The sequence below is a fragment of the Antechinus flavipes genome, chromosome 2 (genome assembly GCF_016432865.1).
Source record: "Antechinus flavipes isolate AdamAnt ecotype Samford, QLD, Australia chromosome 2, AdamAnt_v2, whole genome shotgun sequence".
NCBI classification, from domain to species: domain Eukaryota; kingdom Metazoa; phylum Chordata; class Mammalia; order Dasyuromorphia; family Dasyuridae; genus Antechinus; species Antechinus flavipes.
Genome location: NC_067399.1, coordinates 292,580,108 through 292,604,012, shown reverse-complemented (window position 1 = coordinate 292,604,012; position 23,905 = coordinate 292,580,108). Strand labels below are relative to the sequence as shown.

The 23,905-nt window shown below is 33.8% G+C and overlaps 1 pseudogene; it reads right to left on the bottom strand.

Moving 5' to 3' along the window:
- Positions 1 to 9,443: 9,443 nt before the first annotated feature.
- LOC127546650 (60S ribosomal protein L24-like) overlaps positions 9,444 to 23,905 on the bottom strand; it is a 50,520-nt pseudogene continuing 36,058 nt past the window's right edge.

Here is a 23,905-nt window from a genome sequence, read left to right as displayed (position 1 = left end):
TCCTCTCATCTCCCCTGTCAACGGGCTCCAGCAACAGTGTTTAGCTTGTGTATCCAGGAGCCCATCCTGAGATGGTCAGGACAATCTCGATTTGGTGCATGCTCTTGATACCTGTCCTGGAGTATCTACAGGATGTATACCCCTGACCTGTAGCCAATGAGGCAGAACTCACAACTGAAGCCTCAACATCTGTTCCCAAGAGTGAGCTGACTGAGATCCAACCAGCCAAAGACCACAAGGGTCAGATTGCACTAGACTTGTCTTTGCAGAGACTTGTTGTCTATGCAAATGGGGCATTGTGTGCAAGGTACTGGATGATGGCTCTCAAGATTAATGCAGACTCTTGTTATTCTGTTCCCTAGCAATAGATAAAGGATCCATGGGAGATGTGTCTTCCATTGTTCAAAGGAGTGGGTTGGGAAAAATCAATTGATTCCTTTTTGTAATTGATGTCATTATCTTTACAGCTATTTTGTATAACTGCTTGTCACATTTCTTTGTCTCTTAATTAAGTTCACAAGTTGTTTTCCTGGAAAATTTCTGTTCTATCTTTCTTTTGAGGAAACATCTTATCTCTGCTCCACTAGTTGTCCTTGCAAAGATGCAGGTAGGCACAGGCCAATCTGCTTTCTCTCAATACAAAGAAGAAAATCTCATCCTTTCCAGCAATAGAAACCAGATGACGTAATCTATTTTCCCTAAAGTATAAGTCTTTTAACACCCCTTCTAGAGATATTTTGGCTTGCTGAACAGCTTAAGACCCCTTTTATTGGTAACTACTAGTCTTATCAATAAATTGAGCATGCTCAGAACATTGTTGCCTTAGTCTACTTTAATTTCAATTATGGCACTTCTGTGCTTGTGGTACAATTGTGTTTATTTCTAAAACATTTTCACAAAAAGTCCCAAATAATCCATTTAGAGGAATTGGCTGTATGTTCATTTAACTTGATAAGCAGCACCCTGATGACAAACACCACTACCTTTTGGAGCATCGAAACTAAGGCAACATAACAGAAGAATCAGATTTTCCTGAGCTATTACAAATTTCTTAAACAATAGTTATTTTTGAAATTACTATTCTGGATAAGGGAAATCAGAATTACAGCAATTTTCAAACAAAAATGTCAACAAATTAGCTTAATGTTGATTTGATAGTTTGTTCTTACATAAGAAAAAAAACATTTTGCGGTCCAACTATTGATGATTCATTAATTTGGCAAGGACATTTCTCTCCCATTTCTATGGTTGTATCTGGGCCCAAAGTTACAACATTTTCTCTAGTTTTTGAATTTATTTATTTAATCTTTCAGCACTTACTGAATATCTTCTTTATGGAATATGTCATGTTAGATAATATGGGACTAGCCACAAATTGCTCATTTCTGTGCTGGAAATAGATTTTAGGGTACAGTAATGATATAGTATTTATATCAATTAGCCTTTTACATAATCATGATGGTAACTATTAGACTTTATGAATGATATACACACACATACAAGGGCAATGTGATAAAATCTAAGACTTAGAATCAGAACAAACTGTGCTTGAAAATTTGACTCCCATACTTCCTAAATTAACTTCTTAATTAACTTCTTTAGTTAACTTTTTAGAACTTTTAACTTCTTAATTAACTTCTTAGAACTTTATATGATTTATCTGTAAAATGGAGGTAATAATACTTAAATTATTAATTTTTCAAGATAATTTTAAATTATAATATAAATATAAATTATTTTAATATCAAACTATGATGTACTAATTACTCTGAGGGATAAATTTTCAATTTGTGGGTTGATATTTTTCCATTTTTATTTTCAATGGGTTGGTAGAATTAATAGAGAAATAATGCTCATGGATTTACTTATCTAAATTTTCTTTTAAATTGTTATAGTAAAAGATGTAAAGTTAACATTTTATTACATGAATCATAAAACATTATTTACTATGTTTGATTTTTAAGGAAAAGAATAATGTTTACTGGACAATTAGTATTCCCAGAAAAGAAATCACAAATAAAGAAGGTAACAGTGTACTATGTTAGTTCTTTTTACCTACAGGTTAGTTATTTTGATGAGATATTTATCATTTGAAAAAAAACACTGCATATTGAACTGGCATAGTGGAAAGCTGCTGATCTCATGCAGAATTCCTTGATTGCTGTGAAAAGAGACAACTTTGTTCAATGGCCAATGAGATTCTTGGCAAAGTATTGCCAATATATATATCAAATAGAAGGAGAATGCCTGCCCTATAGAAGATAACACGTTGCTCTAAGGGAGAATTGTAGAGAGTGCTAGACCTGGAATTAGGAAGAATGGAGCTCAAAGACAGTCTCAGATGTTTATTAGCTAGCTGTATGACTTTGGATAAAGCACTTAACCTTGGTGTACCTCAATTTCCTCTGGTGTAAAATGGGGATAACTTCATTTTTCCAGGGTGGTTGTAAAGACAAAATAAAATATTTGTAAAGTGTTCTGCAAACCTTTAAGTACTATATGAACATTAGTTATTATGATTTTGATTATTATATTATTATTAATGGCACCAGGCTAAATAAGACTTAACACCATTCAAAATAGGTCAGCCTAATCATCAACAGAAGAAAAATAATTTGAATTTTAAAAAATTCAATACTTTGGACTGATATGCCATTGGCTGAAGGACACATAAGATTGCTTCACTAGAATAAATACCTATCAGACAGAATTATATATATTATATTATTCACACATATGTTATATATAACATATGAATATAAATATATTAATACATATGTCCTCGATCCAATCTCCTTTCATAGAGTCAGCATAGTACAGTAGATCTGAAGTGTGTTGGATTTAAAGTCTTGTGGTTCAAATCTTGACCTTGCCATTTTAACTATCTCTGTAATTTTGGCCCAATCATTTAAACTCTCTGGGTTTCATTTCTTCCACTATAAAAAGGGATCAGACTAGATGGTCTTTAAGTGCTCTTATAGCTCTAATAGTATGATTTTGTGATTTCCAGAGATTATCAATTTGATTATCACCCCCTCCTCATCCTGAGTCTCTTTCTATCTGTTGTTTTCTTTCTCTGTTGCATTCGGATATGGACAAGCCTACCCCATCCTTTTAAAAAATCTGACACTATCATTCCAATAAATTATTGTTTTTTATTTTGTCTCCTTCTTTCTGCTAAAATATAAGAGGTGGAAAATTTGTGTACATTTTTTTCTTCCACTTCTTCTCCTCTTAAGAAGCCAGATTGCAAAATTTAAACTGCTCTCTCCAAAGTTATAAAAATCATAATTGTGATGGTCTTTTCTCAACACTCATCTTTTGACTTCTGCAGCATTCATCATTATTGATCATTCTGCACCCTGACCTTCCCCATCCTCATCTGCACTGATCTCTCTTGATTTTCCTCATACCTTTTTGATGCTTCCCCTCCCCCCCAACTCCTTTGTTGAAGCATTATCTATATCATCTCTCTAATTGTGAACATATCTCAAGAAGTTTTATTGGGTTCTCATCTCTCTTCATTCTCTTACTTAGCAATCTTGTAAAATCTCCTAAGTTTAATTATCATCTCTTTGAGATGATTTACAGATTTATATATCCAATCTATGGTTTCTCACCTGAGCTCCAATCTTATAGTGGATTATATTGTGGATATTTTAAAATGGATGGCTCATATTAATTTCAACTCAACAAGAAAACTTATTATCTTTTATCATAAACCTATCCCTCTTCCAAACTTTCCTATTTTTATTAAGAACCACCATCCTTCTAGTCTCTTAGGATTGCATGCTTGACATTATTATTATTATTATTTTTTTTTGCTGAGGCAATTGGGGTTAAGTGACTTGTCCAGGATCACACAGCCAGGACGTGTTAAGTGTCTTAAAACCAGATTTGAATTCAGGTTCTCCTGACTTCAGGGCTGGCGCTCTATCCACTGTGCCACCTAGCTGCTCCTTGACATTATTCTTAACTAATCCTCCCACATTTCACATTTACAGGTAATGGTCAAATTATATGATTTTTTTTACCTCCATGACACCACTTGAAATGTCTTTCTCACTGTCTATGTAACTATCATCTTGATTCAGTCCATCATCTTCTCTGGCCCAAAGTATTGTGATAGATTTCCTGCCACAAATCTTTTTCTGTTCCAAGTCTTCTTTCACTGAGTGGTCAAAGTATTTTTCCTCAAATAAAAGTCTGGCCATGTCACTTCCTTCCTCATTATATTCTAGGGGTGCTCTATTGCATCAGATAGAATATATGATCTCCTCCTCTATTTAGTATGTAAAGCCCCTCACAAATTTCACAACTTCTTTTCCCATCCTCATTGTATGAGGATTGTATATTTTCTATGTATACATATGATTATATATGTGTGTATACATATATATATATATACACATATACCCATATATACATATATGTATGTATATATATATATAATAGTATGTGATAAAAATATGTTCATATGTATGGAGAGAAAGATAGATAAAAAGAGATCTCCTAACATAACTCCTTCCCTGTAATCTATATCTATCCAAACTGGCTTTGATATTCCTCACTCAGGCTCTGCATCTCCTACATCTGGAAGATAATGTCTTTGAACTTTCATGGGAGGCAATCATTCTTCCCCTCCACTTTGTATATTCACTTCTTTAAAGACTTAGTTTAAGCTGCATTATCTTCATGAAGACTTTCCTGATTCTCCAAAATGCTAGTACCCTCTAAACCTACTTTATACTTATTCTGTACATGCTTACACATGTGCATATTGTCCCTTCCAATATAAGTTCCTTAAACACAGGTCCTATTGTTCTAATTTTTGTCTTTTTATTTCCAGAGCCAAGCACAATACTAGGCACAATGTGTTTAGGCACATTGTAGGCATTTAATAAATACTCACTGATAGATTGATATGAGTTCAATATAGTTGAACAAGTTATAATCTTTAGAAAATGAAAAATCAAATGAAAATGGCACAAAGCTAATTGGGAGTAGGAGATTAAAACATTAGGGTACTCAAAAAAAGGTATGTAAAATAGAGTTGAATCAGTGAAGTGCATTAGATGAGTGAAGAACTTAGAAACATGTTATGAAAAAAGATTACAAAGCAAGTTGAACCAGAAAATTGCTTATGGGAAAGATTGTCATAGTTGTTTAGGGTAATATTAATTTTTTGATTATTCATAGTACATTGCAGCATGTATAAAGTATTCTTTAGAAAGACAAGTAGATAGAAAGTCCTAAAGCTTTTATTCCAGTTCTTTCCCAGACTACCTACAGTTCTATTTGTTATAGTTATTGATGTGCTACAAAAAGAAATATTCACAGATTCTCTTTCCATGTAATGATGCTTTGCTTTTTGTTTGCAATCAGATATTGCTCCAGTGGAAGAATGGTTTGTATCTATTACACTTCAAGAGGGATTAGACACTTATACTACTGAAGGAACAATACTGGACCTTATCCGAGGTAAATGCTATAAGACAAAAGAAATATTTACATCTTCACTAGGGAATAACAATGAGTTGAAATGTTGTTTTATCTTTACCTAAATGTAGTATGTGAAAAATGAGATGCTCTCCTCCGAATGCAAAATAAGCTTGTAGGTTCATAGAATATGAAAGTTGGAAAGAAGCTCAGAAGTCATCTGGACCAGCATGTAAGCATAGAAAATTCTATGAGGGTACCCACCTGCAAAGGAAAACCTAGATAAGCAGTTCCCACATTTTTTTTTAATTGTAAGAGCTTCTCTTTTTATTTAAAAAAAAAGAATAAGAAAAAAGAAAAGTAGAAAAGAAATACAAAATAAAATAAAATGAAATGAAAAAGAGAATATTGTTATGTGCCCAGCAGAACAGCAGGGAGGACTCAAAATATATAACAAGTTACCAGTTCAAGAAAGTATATAGATTAGTAGAAGAAATTCTATTCATGAATTGCTATCTTTTCTTTACTTCCTTGTAAATTGTTTTTTTTTCTTCTGCTGCACATTTGTTATACTTTATTCTTTTTTCCTCCCTTTTATATTCTTCACCCCTTCCCCATGTATATATCTTTCATATACCTGTGTCTCTTTGCTTTAATTCTGCTCCTTAATTTGCTTTGCTATTATTTCTTCAACTCATGGATCCCTTGTCTTCTTCCCTCACTTTTTGCTTCCCCATTCACCTATCCCTCTCCCCCTTATTTCTTTATAGATTTTTGAGGGTGCTATATCCTTCATGGTATATATGTAGTATTGTCTACTTAACCCATTCCCAATGTGAATAGGTTTTCAGAACTATGAGCTCTCCTCCTCCCTTTAATGCATCTATGTCTATTTTTCCTCTGCAGTTCATTTGTATAACATAATTACTATTTTTACCTTAACTCTGTCCCAATCTTTCTTTTGAGCTGCCCTATTTTTTATGTCAATCTTAAACATGTGGTATACATTTCATGTTAAAAAAAGATAAACAAGTTGTCCATGTTGAGTTTCTTGAAATTGATTTTGATATTGGCTCTTATATGTTAAATTTTCTTATAAGTTTGGGTTTGGTTGATGGAAAATCCTGAAAATCTGCAAACTTGTTGAATGTCCATTTTTTTTCTCATTCAATATTATAGATAATTTTGCTGGATACAGTTTTTTTTTTTTTTTTTGCCACAGGACCAGTTCTTTTAATTGTCATTAGATGTGATTCTAGGACCTGTTATCTTTCATTGTGGTTGCTAATAAATCCTATATAATTCTTAATTGTAGCTCCAGTGTATTTGAATTGTTTTTCCCTTGTTTCTTACAAAATTTTCTTGTTGATCTGGGGTCTATATTTTATTTTAATGGAGTCATATACACATTTAAAGAATACAAGAAATAAGGGAAATATCCACTGCCATATGGTTTTACTAGAATATGGGTGCCCCAGTAGTGGCTTTAATAGTCAGAGGTCCACGTGTAATGAGGAGTAGTTAGATAGTGAGGTGAATAGAATGAATAGAAGTAGGCAGGCTCATCTTCTTGGATTCAGATCTGTTTAGACACTTATTAGCTGTGTAACCCTGGCAAAGTCACATAACTCTGTTTGCCTCAGCTTCCTCATCTGTAATATGACTTGAAGAAGAAAATGGTAACCCTCCCATTCCCCCACTCACCCAGTAACTTTGCAAAGAAAAACCCAAATTGGGTTACAAAGAGTTGGCCATGACTGAATCAACTGAATAACAGCCACAGGTAAACTTAGGTAAATTATACTTTGTCTGGTATCTAGATATTAGTTACACATTATAAGACATATCCAAAGGGGACCTGTGAGAAAGAAGGTATATTCTTTCTTGCCCAGATTCTCCTTTCTGGATCTTGGCTAACCTTTGTCTCAAGGGCTCAATTGTATTAGGTCTAGGAGTCAATTGACTCTTATTTTAATGGTCTCTCTCTGTATTATCCACTCTTCTGTGTATGGAAGCTTGTATTGGCCTAAGAGTACCATGTCCTTAATGCACCTACTCTGCATTTGTGACTTTTACACTGATTCATTATCTTTCCTCATCCCCTCTCCCTATGTTTTATGTTGAAGTGAGGATTTTTCTCAATCTCCACAAAGATCCCAGTCTTTTCCTCAAAATCACTCAATAAAGATGGCAATAGAAGGACAGTAAGAAAAGAGGAAAAGAATGATTTGGATATGAAACAGTGCTTTCATGCTGATAGCAGTGCCAAATTCTTTTGCTTTTAATATTTTCCCCCTGTGAGAAAGAAGAAAACACAAAAACCATGGGAGTAAAGCAGTTAATGCAATTGTTTCATTCCTTCTGAGGAAAGGGGAAAAGAAGGAAAATGTGTCAGAGAAGGATGTATCATTTGGTTTTTGTCCCCTACCATCACTTCCAGTTAGCAGCAACAGCAGCAGCTGCTGCTTATAAGCTTCAGAAGGAAAGAGTGAGGGAGCACTCAGAAATCATCGCAAGGCTTGATCCTACCTTGCTCATGTGAGTCTCAAGATGGAGAATGAATACTTGATCTTTGTCTTGCTAAATCCCTTCTGACAAATCTCTATAAAACAATTCCACAAATCTGAATTTAAAATGGCATGTAACCAATAGATAAATTCTTGGATCATGTCTACTTAAGTGTCTCATTTCTATACTAATGAAGACAATACATATAAGTATCATGTTAGTCTGCCCAGAGTCTCCCAATATTAGCAGTGAATCCCAGCTATTCTCTAATTAAAAAGAACAACCCTATGTTCAATTATTCTAGAATGTTCAGCACAAACAAGAAGAAAATCAAGTCTCAATAGCAAAAATATATTTCAAAATGGATAACATTTGCACTGAGAGGAGCTACAATTTTTGTGGTGTACTAGAACAAATAAATTTAGTTCTGTTGAATCCTGGTAAACTACTGAATTTTGTATTTCCCTCATTTTCACCTTGGGATAGTGTCATTCCTTTTTTTTTTTTTTTTTTTTTTTTTTTTTTAATGAACTGCAGGGATGTTTAGTCCTATACAAAGGAGGTTAAAGAGCATTGGCGTTTAATCAAGTTTCAGAGAACTGGTCCGATGTTCATTAAATAAGAAGAGTGATAATCAAAATTTAGGAGGAAAGTGAACTTTAGGCAAAGCAATGAAATGCAGGAAATAGGCTTTTGGTGCCTTCTCAGGCAATCTCCCAATCTTTGACCCAGGTACCTAGTATGCTTGTTCTAGCTCTGTTATTTCTTCTATCAAAATTCCCTTTCAGAAAAACAAATTCCAATAAACTCACTTTTCACAATAATATACAAGTGACTGGTTGTCATTTTAAATATTGCCACTCATAAGGATGAATTTGCATTTAAAGAAAGGACAAAACAAATGATCTCTAATTATGAAATTTCAGAAGTCATCAGGTAGAAGAAGTTTTCAAATGGAACTAGGGAGACATTCCAACCTAGAGAATTCCAGGCCCTGAATTCATAACAAATGATAATTGTTTATCTAGCTAGCACACTGTATGTAAAAAATTTAGCACCAGGAAAGAAAACAAAATTATCTGGAATGTAGGTATGTACTTTTAATTAGTACTAAGGAAAAAAAAGTTTAATAGAAAAGAGCAAAAAGACTGACAAAATTATTGTAGCACTATTTTTAATTGGCAATTAAGGGTTACAGAAAACATATGCTATAGTAGTCCCTATCTTCAATGAATACTCTATTTGGGCAATCAGGCATATTCATTTAAAATTAAATATGCAAGGCAAAGTAAGATTAGTGATCAAAATATTATACAGAGCAATGATCTCAAAGAAAACATTGTTTTAATTTTGCAGCACTCTATATTGTTTCTATATTTTTGCTCTTCTTTACAAAAATGTGTTAATCCAGTTACACATTTGATAAACGAAATATAAGATTAATTTTTTCAAAGTAACTTTAAATTTTATTTTGCTTAATCAAAATTAGTAGACAATCAGTGTTTTCCACCTGGAATGCTGAAACTTTCCACAGGCTTCACAATTTTTTATTTAGTTGCTGCCTTTGTAGGAGTCTTAGCAGTGGATGCAGCAGTCTTCTTAATCGCTTGCTTGGCCTTTTCTTTGCTTCCTTGGCAATCTTGATGGCTTGTTCTCATTGGGCCTTTTGAACTTCAGATTTCTGGTTCCTCTCTGCCATTAGATCAGCAAGAGAAATCTCAGTGATGGCTCTCTGGGATTTAACAGCCTAGCAAGTTCTTTTCTTTTGAATCTCTTCTGATTGTCCCTTCTTGCACTTTCTTCTTTATGGGATAGTCCAATTGATTTATTGAGGGTGCCTCTTTGAAAAGAATGTAGTCTCTCATTTTTATTAAAAAATGGGTAAATCTTCCCGACCGTGCCAGCAAAGAGCCTCCCAAGCCCTGGATAGATCTTGTACCTGCTGAAACTGCACAGCTGGACCTTCCAGACTGCAAGTAGCAGTCATGTTTCAGTCAAGGCCTTATTCGGGATGCTTGAATAGTTCACGTTGGGGTTAGAATGAAATGTGATGCTTTGTAGATAATTTGACATTTAAATTCTTCCATTGGGCAGGAGTGTTTGTGAAAAGGATATTTCATAAAGATACAACATTGATTAGTTGAGTCCAACTTTCCCTTGTCTGTCTAGTTGCCATGATGACAGGTCTGGTAGAGAAGGCATGTCAAGGTTAAAAAATGCCCAACTCCTCCTGCCTAGGGGTTTTATATTGCCAGTCAGACAGTGTGTTATATTAGTAGCAAGAGCTTTAATTCCCTGAAACAATTTTCTTGTCAGTTTTCTTGATTTTTAAAGAAGAAAGATGGTATTATTCATATCTCACTCATTTATATAGTACTTCAAATTTCACAAAATATTTTCATTGTAAGGGGCAGCTAGGTAGTGCAGTGAATAGAGCATTGGCATTGGAGTCAGGAAAATCTGCATTCAAATATGGCTTCAGATACTCGACATTTGCTAGCTGTGAGATATTGGGCAAGTCACTTAACTATGGTTACCTCAAAAAGTAAATAAGCTGGAGAAAAGACTAAAAGATAGGGCACATACTAACTTACCTACAATTAAATACTTAAGAAAAATTTTTATCATAAAAACTCTGTCAGATAGATAGTACAAGTATTATTATATCCCTATTTTATAAATAGTTATGATGATCAATGAAAGGTTGATACTTAGCCACAATAAAATTGCTAGAGTGCTAAGACAGAAGCTCTGACTCTGAGGCCAGTGATCATTCCAGTATCACATAGGTTCTCACCAAAGATCTGTATATGAGCTGGTATGGGACACTGTAAGCATCCCAATGGTATGTTTGTAATTGTTTAGTGTTTAGTTTGAAGTTGAGAGGAGGAAGAGGTCACTAGGTTGGGATGAGACTTAATTTGTGTCTTTAAGTGGGATTTACATAGATGAAAAGTAGGAGAGAGGGTATTTTAAGCAGGGTAAGTGTGTAAAAGACATTGAGATGGAAATGTATGGAGCAAACCCAAAAGGCAGTAACTGGTTAGACTAACTGAAGAAGGAAGTATTGGGAAGTTAAGAACTTGAAAATGTAGGTTAGAAAACTTAGATTATTAAGTAGGAATGTAGATTTAAGTTTCATGACTTTAAGTGTTTTCTTAAAAGTACAACTATTTTTATGTCATTCCTCTACTGAAGAACTTGCAGTGACTCCTCATTGAATAAATTATTCTACTGTTCAAAAAATCTATCACAACTCAATTCCATCCTATTTATTTTTATGTTTTGTATATGTGTATGTATGTATCTATGTATATATCTATGTATACACACACACACACACACTTTATTTAAAAGTGTAAAAGCCATTTTTAATTTGCTTTCCATATGAAAACATGCAGCAAAAAGGTTTTGGCCTTCAGACCATCATTGGCTTGACTAAACTCTGATCTAAGGCAACTCTTTCTGAAAAAGAATCCTATTTACAACATGTACTTAAAAATATCTGGTGAGAGGAAATTTCCATAGAATCTAAAACAGAACTGGAATTTGCTGCTAGCTCTTCCTACATTTGAAGACAGTTATATCAGTGACCTAAGGTATCTTCTGCAGAGTTATGACTGTTTCCTTTAATTATTCTTATTATTACACAATTCTGAATTCCTTCACCAAAGTGGTCACCTTCCTCTGGATACTTCAGCTTCTCTTTTAATCATTATATTATTATTATTATTTGGCACAATCTTGATAAATCTTCTTCAAAATTGCATGTGTGGAACAAAACAGGCAGAAATTATCTCAGATTAGAGAGTACTTATAAGTTTGGGTAAGATCTGATCATGACTGAGGACAAAGTTAATTCAACTTTCAGAGATTGAGTTTAAAAATGAGGATTTTAGAAAAAGGGGAGAACTTTGAATCTTCTCATATCATTGGTTATTAAAATAATTTCTCTCCTAGCATGATGTCCCCTTCCCCCAAGCTTTTAAAGGCAGGTATCAGAAGATTTAATTTTCATAATTTCATAAATTTTAACACTTCTATTTTTTTTATCCCACAGAGCCTATTCTTCACTGGATTCTTGGAAAACCCATGAAAAATAGTGAGATAAGAAAGTTAATTCCATATGTGATAAGTATCGAACTTACAAAATGTCCATGTGCTAATGATGTAGCATTAATTGGTCTCACAACTGGTGGCAGTATTTCTGGTAAGTTTACTGTTTTAAATTTTGAATCTTTTTATAATGCTAATAAGCACATAGGAATCAAATGGAAAAGCAAATGAAAAAACCGTTAACTTATGTGTGAGACATTGTGTTAAGTACTAGGGATACAAATACAAAAAGTCACAATAGTCTCTGCCCTCAAGGACCTTACATGTTTTAAAAATTATATTTTATTTTTTTCAAGTACAAAACATTTATTTTTTCTTCTTCCTACCTCTATCCATCCCCTGGAGAGAGGAAGAGAAAGGCACTGTAATAATCTTAGTCAAACAAATAAATTGATTATGCCCAAAATTGTGTGTTTCATTCTGAATTTTAGTTTATCACCGTTCTGTCAGAAGATGGGTAGCATTTTTTTTTTATCAACAATCTTTGGAAAACATGACTGATCATACACTAAAAAAAAAATCAGAATTCTTTCAAAATTATGTTTACAAGTTTAATGTTTATAGCATAAATATATTTTTTAAACTCTGTATCAAGGATGCAGGTAGGAGAAAACATATTTAGGAGAGGAATGATCAGGAAAGGTTAATTTGACCTGAAAATTTATAAAGATAATGAGTAGAATCATAGGAAAATAATTGACACCTTATTTTTAGGAATAGCAATATTAATTTAGTGACTGTTGTCCGAGCAAGAGGTAGAAAATGGGAGATAAGAAAGAGTGTGTGTATTTGTTAGGTGACACATCAAAAAGATAGCTGAAATACATTATGAAGATGTTGTGTTAAACTTGAAGCAAAAACTAGAGAATTAAGTCAGAGTCCGAGGGTAGAATGGTGGCAATAGAAGCATGGCAAGGAGGTAGCCAGAGTACCCTATTCCTGTTTTGATAAAACTGTATCATGGAAGACTTTCATAGAAGCTACTTTTCACAATTGGTGCTATTCAAAACACATGAATATAATAGTTAAAAGAGGATTATCTGTGAAAATATGAATCTACATTATATTTGTAGCTTTTAAAAGAAGTATATGATACATTTAACAGGGTAATACTAAGATTGCCCTCCTTGTTAGTGGTCCCTTCTAAAATGATTTCTGTTTCTTTCTAAAATGTTTCATCAATACTTCTTCCCTCCGTCATTCCCTCTGTTCCTCCCTTCCTTTCTTTTCTTTACCTTTCCCTCCTTCCCTGTCTCTTTCCCTCCTTTCCTTTCTTCTGCTTTATTAATTATGTTAATTATATGAATATACAGAGAGAAACAAGGGAAAAGGAGAGAGGAGAAAAGAAACTGAAGAATAACAAAATTAAATGACATAGGGTATTTGTTACCAGCAAAGAGGAATAGCAAGGGATGTTTAGCATTTACCATGGCAGACAAAGACTATGAATTACTGGGATCAAGAGAATAAGATTTACTTGTCATAGATATCATTGGTTTGGATTATCTATGAATCCTTTAATGTTGGAGGGACAGGATTAGGTGTAGTTTTCAAACCTCTCTTAAGTATTGGCTAGTTGGTGGGGAGGAATAAAGACAATGGAATTTTGGTCTCAGTTTTGGATCACCTGAGACATAATTGGACTTAATTCAGAATTCTATCAGAGTAATAATTAAATTCCAAATGACTCAAGATGAGAAAATATTCAATGTGAAGCATATACTTGCTCTTGTGTCAATGTTGGTGTCAGAAGACTTATTTTTTCTGTCATTCAGTTTGTTGTCTGAAGTCCTAGTTTACAATAGCACAAAGTCTAGTTTTGGTACCAGTATTTCTGGCCAATTATCTGTCTCTCTGTCTCCTTACAGACAGATTGTATTTCAAATTTTTCGGGTTTTGAGATTTATTATCATTGGTTTTGCTGTTGCTCCCTGAACACCCTCCTAACCCCCCTTACCCCCACCACTTTTTTTTCTTTAACAGATCTATTTGGAATAGAGACTATACCTCCTCACCTAGATGATTAATCCATTGTCCTGGTACTTACTCTTGGGACTATTTAATTCACTAGTGAGTGAGTTCAAACTTGTCCAAAGCACTACATCTAGTGGGTCCCAATCCATGCTTTTCATATTCAATCATCCTGGACATCTTATCCTGAAACCATGCTTATCATCTCCCTCCCCTTTCTATCCCTTGATCTGAAGCAGAAATAAAGTCAATATTATCACTAAAAACTTATGATAAATGATTTCAGAAGCCTTGGAAGCTCAATTCATCACAGACAATGAAAAACTACTTTCTATTTATATAAAAGAAAACAAAACTATCGATATGGGAATTGTAGTTTACTTGGTTTTGTATGCAGACCATTCATTAATTAGAGCAAAAATAAAATTAACACCAAATTAGAAGAAATTATAAAGGTGAAATATTCCTATATATAACTGTATCCACTTTCACTCTGATCTGTTTAAACAAATCATATGCAAACAATAAAAATAAAAAAGCGGGGGTGGAGAATGAAAAAAGATAAACATATTGATCATGATGATCATTTTTTCTTGCAAAAATTTAACTAATATTGATCAGTTACTGAAATGAAAAGCTTAAAAAAACTCAGAAACTACTTAATAAACAGATACTTGATCTCTTTTTCAAGCATACAGATTTCATAGTTAAAGGCAATGCTGTTGAAAGTTGTAAACTCAATTGTAAAACCCTCTGTAGTCAGATTGCATGTGGTAATTAGCAAATTTATTTTACAATCCAGGGAGAAGCAGTGGAAATGAAAAGAAGCATACAAAAAAAAATTGGTGAAACAACTCAACAGAACCATTTTAGAAATAGATGAAACTGACAGGTCAACAAATAGTAGGAAAATAGACCAAATTTTTCATTTTATACATTACAGTTGCTATACTGAGAGAGGGACTGCTTTATTTGAATATTAATACTTTTGAGATTGCTATGCTAAATGAAGAATTTGAAATGAAATCTTAGAAGATAATAGAAAAGACAGTTGGACTAGACTAAGTATACGTTGAAGAAGTTTGTGTTGGAGGGAAGAAAATATTAAAAGAATTGTGGTACATTTTATGCAATATTTCATCTAGTGAAAAAAGGAGGAAGAGAACAGTTAAAAAATCATGGATGTGAATATTATTCCCTACCTGCCCCCAAACAATCAATAGAATATAAACAACTTCTGTATTAGTGTGTGCTTTTTCATTTTAACAAAAAAAGTATGTGAAAGATCTTTTTCATTTTTATAAAAATCTTTATGTAAATGTGTCAAAGGTATCTTTGATGAAAAATCTGAGGACAGGTTAGATTTTTTTTCTTTTCTTCCTTTAATAATTTCGTTTTCCCAGTTACACATAAAATAATTTTTTACATTTGTTTTTAAAACTTTTGAGTTCCAGATTCTCTCCCTTCCTTCCCACCCCTTTTTTTTTCTTTTGCTTAGGCAATTGGGTTTAAGTGACTTGCCCAGGGTCACACAGTTAGCATGTGTTAATTGTCCAAGACCAGATTTTAACTCAGGTCTTCCTGACTTCAGGGCTGGTGCTCTATCCACTGCTCCACCTAGCTGACCCTGACTCTTACTCTTTTAAGAAGGCACATGTGCCATGTGAAATTATGCAAAACATTTCCATAGAAGTCATGTTGTGAAATAAAACAGATTTCCTCCCCCCTCAAAATAACAACAACAAAAACCCTCAAGAAAAGTAAAGTTAAAAAAAGGAGTATGCTTCAATCTGTATTGAGATACCATCAGTTCCTTCTCTGGGTATAGATAGCACTTTTCATCATAAATCTCAGAGTTGTGGATCATTGTATTATTGAGAATAGCAAAGTCATTCACAGCTGATCACTTCACAACATTGCTATTACTTTGTACATAGTAAATTTCACTTTGCTTGGATTCATGGCTTTCCAGGTTTTTCTGAGAGAATCCTGCTCATTATTTCTTACAGAACAATAGTATTCCTTCATAATTACATACTACAATTTATCCAGCAATTCTCCCCTTGATGGGCATCCCCTCATTTTCTAATTCTTTGCCCTGTGAATAGAGATGCTATAAATATTTTTGTACATATAGGTCCTTTTTCATGTCTAATAATGGTATTCTTAAGTCAAAGAATAGGCATGATTTTATAACCCTTTAGGTATAGTTCATATCTTTTGATTATCAGTTGGGAAATGCCTCCTATTTTATTGTTTTATAAATTTGACTCAGTTCCCTATATATTTGAGAAGTGATGCCTTTGTCAGAGGATCCCTCTTCACAATTCTTTCTCCAATTACTATTGCTAACTGTACTCTCCATTTATTCTATTCTCTCTCTCTCCTTTGACCCTGGTCCTCCTCAAAAGTGTTTTGCTCTTGATCATCCCTCCTTCAATATGCCTTCTCACAGGATGGATTTTTCAATGCTCTTCTGAAGAATCTGTAAAGACCGCCTCTTTTACAGGCACATAAATAATTGAAAGATCTAGAAAATGCAAGATCTTTCCTGTCTTCTTGATTATAATTAATTCGAATTAGTTAAGCAAATCAAAGCAGGCCCAGATTAATTATGGTTGCACACTAGAACACAGAGAATTTCAGATACTTCTCAAACTCTCCATCTGGTCAAAGTGATGATATCTACTCTATCATAGAAAGACTTCTTTCAGAATTTTATCATGGCCAGAAATCCACAGAGGGTTAATCTAGGGTTCTGCAGAGTTGTTGGAATAATCCCTTGAAGTCATCTGCATAATTTCAGTATTCCATTTCTGATCTCCAGAACACCCAAGCCTAGCTAAGACATCTTTCCCAAATCCAAAGCCTTCTACATTTAGTTCCAGAAAGAGAGAGAGTAAGTAGCCTCAGGATATTTAAGGTTTGTCCAGTACAGTTCCAAAATAGTCTTGAGCCTGATCCAATCCCAATAGGGTACTAATCCAGTTCTAGTTTAGCAGAGAGATCAGCCTCAGAATATTTCTGATTGGTCCACTGGGTCTCATTGGCCCAGTCAAGCTTCAGGAAAAAGGATATAGGTAAATTCCAGCTCAAGAGGTCATTAAAGCTTGTGTTGGCCAGTACAGGAATAACCACTGAGCCTAACAGCAATCCGAAAGAACATAACGCTGTAAGTCTATAAGTCCAGAGCCTTGTGAAAAATGGAGCAATGCAGGTAGAGCCCTGGAGACCTTTGAAGAAGGGGCCTATTCTAGACCACTATACTCAAAGCAGAATAGGCTCTGTTCACTATATTGAAAAGAGCTTGACTCACTATGTTTTTTATGAGCAAGTCAGGGAGGACCAGGAGGAAATCTGCTAGTTTTAGAGATGTATAGGAGTTGAAATCTGAAGAGGATACCAGTTCTTTAATGAGTCTAAGTAAATTCTCAGAGGAAAAAACAACAAACAAAATACTCTGGTTACAAGGACTGGAGGAGTACCTGTGGTAATTGAAGCAGATTGGAAAAGTTAGAGACCAAAGGATGACAAGGAAAATTGACACCCTAGAATGGAAAAACCTTACCTAAGCCTGAATGCCTTGAAAATTTTAACCAGTTGCCAAATGCCTATTTCTACCTATGATTTTTATTTATGTATGTAGATATCTATACATTTTTCTCTCTGGCAACTGGTGAAAAGTTTTAGCAGTTTATTATTTGAATGAGCCTTGAATTCCAAGGAGGTTGAGGGAGATCATTCCAGACATGGGGCATAACCAGTGCAAAACAACAACAAATCACAGAGATATGAACATGTATTGAATAGCAAGTAAGTCAACATTACCAGACCTTAGAATGCTTGGAGGAAAAATATGTAAGAAGACTGAAAAAGCAGGAAAAGGAGAAGGTTGTGAAGGTTTTTAAATACAAATGAGAAGATTATATTTTTAAGCTTTTTATTTTCAAAATATATGCATAGTTTTCATCATTCATTCTAGCGAAACCTTATGTTCCGAATCACCCCCCCTTCTCTCTAACCCTCTCCCTTAGACATCAAGTAACCCAATATATATGAAATATGCAGTTAAGAAGACTATATTTGACCCTTCATGTTGGGTGAGTGTGTAGGGTCTGATATGATCAAACATATTTATGGATATTACTTTAGTAATAGTTGTGTAAAAGGTGTACTGGAGTGGGAAGAAACAAGACCAATTAGAAGGTTATGAGAACTAGAGGCAACATGGAATTTTCTTCTATGTGAATAAAGAGAAGTTATCTGACACCTATGAAAGATATCCTTTAGACTTCCTTCTCCTCTTTCCAGAGTTATTCAATAGCTTTCTATTTAGTCCTTCCCTCCCCACCCACCCCCACCCCCATCTGAACTTACTTCTCACTGAAATATGTCTCTTACATAGCTGTTGAAGTGATTTTCTTAAGTGAAATTCTGATCATGTCACCTAATTAGTTCCAGCTTCCCTATTACCTCTGGGAACAAATAGAGGTTCCCCTGTTTGGAATTTGAAGCTCTTCATAACCTGACTCTTTCCTATTTTTCCAGGCTTCTTATACATAACTCTACATACTTTTTAATTTAGCAAAACTGTATTTCTGTTTCCTACCCAGGATATGTGATCTCATACCCCTAGACCTTTCTTTGTGATAACTGGCCTCCCTTCTTGGGATCTATTCACTCCTTCTGTTCTTTTGGTTTGAAGAATCTTTGGCTTCCTTCAAGACTCAGATCAAGCATCCCTCTTTTAGGAAGCATTTCCTAGTCCTTCCTGATACTAGTATTTGCCTTCCCTATTTATCTTGAATTAATTTTATATGTATCTTCTGTATACTCATACTGTATATACATATATACTATTTCCCTCATTGGAATATAAACTCCTTAAACATAGGGACTATTTGACTATTTGCTTGTAGTCTTAGAACAATGTCTGACAGTGATATTTAACGAATACTTGTTGATTCATTGGGTCACCATTTTAACTGATGGATGATATACTCATATTGACAGGATTATGGAGTCATTGAAACATTCTAGTATGTCCAGCACCTTGAACATAGTATGTACTTAATAAACAATTTAGGGATTGAACTGAAATAAATGTAAAAGATCCTATATATAGAATAAATCAGACAACCCCAGTATTATTGCCCTTGAACCTTACACCATTTGTTTTACATTCAGAAGAAAGAGAAGAAATCAAAGTGCATTCTTATCTTTGGACATCTTCCCTAAATTAACAGCTGTGAAATAGTTCTGGAAATGAAAACAAACTACTACTTTGATCCATGCTGTTGAGAAGATATTATTACAACCAGTTTGTGTCTATTCCTTGCCTCTTTGTTCCTTTATTTATCTTATCTGTCAATAAACTTCTATTAATCTACCATATGCCAGGTACCATGCTAAGTGCTAGAGATAACAAAAAAAAAAAAAAAGGCGAAAGACAGATTCTGCCTTGAAGGAGCTCACAGTTAATGGGGAAAGTGTGCAATAAACATACAAATATATATGTATATCTATAATATATTTATATATTTAACTTAATCTTTCATAAATAACGATACTAAGTGTATGTGTCATACAGTGTCATACATTCTGTATCAAGTCTTGCAAAACAAGTTTTTTTTTAATATCTCCATCTATGTTTATAGGTATTGGTAGCTTTGATTTTTTTATAAGAGGAGTTATGCCACTTAGCTGATTATTTTCATGGTTTGATTACCTTTTAGATGTCATTATATAATTTCTTTCCAATAGTTAATATTTAGCCTGAAAATAAGTAGAATTTCTGCATTGCAATGGTTTTTTATTTGAACTACTTCATTCTGAGACATTTTCTCATCTCATTAAAAATGGATTGGTCATACCTTTATAGGTTCCTTGATTATGAATATCACTGGGAAGAATACTTTATAAAGGAAAAAATACTATAACAATGTAAGCTTCTTTTCTAAACCCAAAATCCAATCAACTATTCTTTCAGAGGACTTATAATATATCTGACCAATTAAAATAATGTATTTTTCTGGTTTGTGAAGAATGTGATAAAGATAAAGAGCAGTATGTGGTAGCCCCATAAAAGTTTTGCCTACTGGCCATAATTTGCTAATAATCTTTTTAGAATGACCTGATCTTGGGCATTTATATTTATTTTTCTTGTGGTGGTTGTTGCTATTATTTAGTTGATTAGTTATGCCCAAATCTTTGTGACTCCATTTGGGATTTTCCTGGAAAAAGTTACTGGAGTTGTTTGAAATTTTCTTCTCTGGATCATTTTACAGATGAGGAAACTGAGACAAACAGGTTTAAATGACTTGCTCAAGGTCATAACTAGTGTCTGAGGCTAGATTTGAATTAAGGTTCTGTCTTTTTTGCCACTAGTTGCCCCAATTGTGTTTATCCTCATTTAATACTTTATTTTATAATTTTATTTTTTAGGAATTTACATAGGTTTGACTCATTCTGGATTTTGGGAGGACAGTGACACTGTTTGGTTTGATGTGAAAGATGGTATTTGCCCTTACAATGATGAAGGTAAATTTTTTTCACCAAAGATTTCAGGGATAGCACTTCTATTCCCACCTCTTGATCAGGCAAGTGCTTTCCTGAGACTCAGGTTTCTTCATTTGTAAAATGACAAGTTTGAGTTAGTTAATTTTTAAGTCACTAAATATAGAATTCCAAGGGTTTATGAAGTTTCAGAGCATACTTGATTAATTATTGTTCCTTATGATCACAAAGGAATAAATAGGAAATAAAATGTAGGAACATTGTAGCTCCCTGAAGCTCATTGATAAACCAGTCAAATTAGGTTTAGGAACTAAGAGTTTTTGATTCCCAGGATTGCGTTGTGCCAACTTAACTGAATCACATTTATCCAAGTATTATCTTTCCTTATCTATCTCATGAAAAGAAATCAAAGCTAGTTATGAAAATGAATTCCATTAACCTTAATCCCTGTGAATGTGATTTCAAATCATAATGACCTTTTGTTATTTTTTCTTTCTTTAGAATGCATAAGAGCTAGTATTGTGAGACTTGTCTTAACAAATTATCACTTAGTGCTCCTTACATCGGTGGGCCTTTATATAAGTTCAGATCTCCGTTATCCAAATGGTACTTTACTGGTATGTATTTCATCTCTGTAGATATCTGTCATAGATATCACCATAGCATCAAGACATGATGGATTTGTATTCATCATGGTGATTCTTAAGACCTTTGTGAAAGAAGCAAAGAACAAAGGAAAGAAATGTACATTTATTAAGCAGTTTCTAAGTAATCAGTCACTATGCTAAGTGCTACAGATACAAATACAAATAAAATAAATGGCCATGCATTCAAGAAGCCTATATTATGTTCTGGGAAGACACAACAAAATAAGTTGAAAAGCCTAGGAAGGGAGCAATGGGAAATTGAGATACTAAATATGAAGGTATGATTTTGAAATCTTAGCCAGGAAAAGGACTGGAAGAGAAGGGCTTCCGGAAAGGTTGGACTGCTCTACAAAATGGAGACCCTAAGAGGAACTCACCAATGAGAGAAGAGAGTGAGCCTTACAGATGGATCTTCAGATAGAGAAAGCCACTAAAGTAATTATACATTCTAAGGTCAGGATGCCTGAATTCTAAGGGAAGTTCCATTTCTAGGGAAATTCCATGGCAGATACATGGTATAAAAGCCCAGAAACTAAAAACAGGGTAAGAAAAGGAATACAATGCAACTTGGGCAAAATTAGAGGTCCCAGGAGAAACATCTTTGAAAGTATGTAGACATTTTTATTTTTGTGTATACAGTTGGTCTAGCTGACACAAATAATGCGGCTAAACCTTTTTTTTAAATAAAGTATTTGTGTTGAATCAAAACAACACTAAGATTTAACATCACACCTAGAAAACTGATAAAAATGACAACAGAAGGGTCAATGTTGGAGACATGATGAAAAGCTACTCTAGAATGGTCCAGCCATTCTGGAAAGCAGCTTGGAAATATGCTGACTGATTAAAATATCTGTATTCTTTGAGCTCATAACTCCACTGCTAAGTCTATAACCCAATTAATTCAATACTAAAAATAAAGACTCCACATAAAACAAACCACTTATAGCAGTACTTCTTATAGGAGCAAAGAACTGTTAACAAAGCAGATAAAGTAGACTTGGGGATGGTTAAACAAACTGTGGCATAAGAATGTAGTAAGTTGTTATTGCATTACATGAAATGGCATATATGATGAATAGAGAGAAGCATGAAAAAGTTTATATGAATTTATTTATTTAAAGTGAATGAAGCCAAAGTAGGAAAACAGCATTCACACAATGACTACAAAATAAATTAAAAAAAAACACAATAAAATAATCAAAGTTGTTTCCAGTGAAATTATAATGATAAAATTTAGCCCCAAAGGAAAAAAAAATATGAGAAGGACCTACCACATGGAGATATGGAGGCTATGAATATCCACAGAAAGATAGATAGACACACACAAATACACATATAAAATGCATGTACTTGATGACTGATATTAATTTTGCTGAATTTTTCTCTATTCCTCTTTTTTGTTCTATGTTAGGAAGAATGACTTTCTGAGAGGGACAGAGCAAAGCATGTAAATGATGTAAAAACAATATATTAGTAAAAATTTAAAAAAGTGTACCTTCTCACTTAAATTTAAATTTGGTCAGTGTCCTATAGAAGGAGAATTTTGAATATTTTCATTCTGATCTTTGGTGTGGTTTTGTTTGGGTAGACTCACTTTATGAGGAATAATACTAGCTTTATTTTTAATGTCTTTATAGATGTTTTCTCAAAGGATGAAGAAATATATTTTGCTTTGAAACAGCATATAACACATATCAAACATCATCATGTCAGAATACAAAGCTGAGAACTACAAGGAGTAGGAGGGAGTGAGGAAAAAAAAATGCAGAGATAATATCATGGCAAAAACTAGTTGAAGGACATAGAGGTGGAAAAAGAGAAGATTAAGGGAGTTTGTGATTGGCTTGACTCAAGGGTTCTAAAATTAATCTTGTGGAAGGAGGATTAGAATAATTTGTTTTGGCCCCAGAAATTAGAAATATGAGAAAAAGCTAAGGAAAAGAGCATATAGTTAGATGTAAGGAAAATCTTCTTCCTGAGTAGGGTAAGCAGAACTACACTATCTTGGAATAGACAAAACAGTAAGTTTCCAATTGTCAGTGGTCTTTACTTGGAGGCTTTATGAATATTGGGAATGTTTTTTGTTGCTACTGCTGTTGAGGTAAGGGAATGAGGCATATACTAATTAACCTAGATTGCTTTTGAGGTCCCTTTTTCATATTCTGTGATTTTTCTAATGTATTACTCAGGTACTTCTCATAAGGAGCATGGAGGAAAATGAAGAAAAATTGTGATTTTTGAATTAGAAAATAGGGAAACTGAGGTGACTATACACATCCTGAGGATTGGCAAAGAAAGTTAAGTAGTAGAGTAACACAACAATATTAAAATAACAGAACAATTAAAGAAGAATCAGCAAGGAGAATGATTCTTCAGGTATACCTAGTAGAGCAGGTTTTCATTAATTTCCCTGGCTAAACCTCATGTTGTGGGGTAAAATTAGATAAGTGAAATTCTGTAATATATAACTACCTCAGAAACCAATTCCAGTATCTGACAAACCTAAATAACTGGTTGAGCATGCCTTTATCTCTGTTGCAATTTAAACCACTTTGTTTCATTGCATCCTTTCACATACTCAGTTATATTATCATTTTTCCCCTCTTCTTTTCTCTTTTAGTTTTCAAGAATAAATTTTTGTGGCTTTGACACGGTAAGACACTCTAAATTCCTGGGTCTGGAAAATAGAGTCTGGGTAGAGGAGA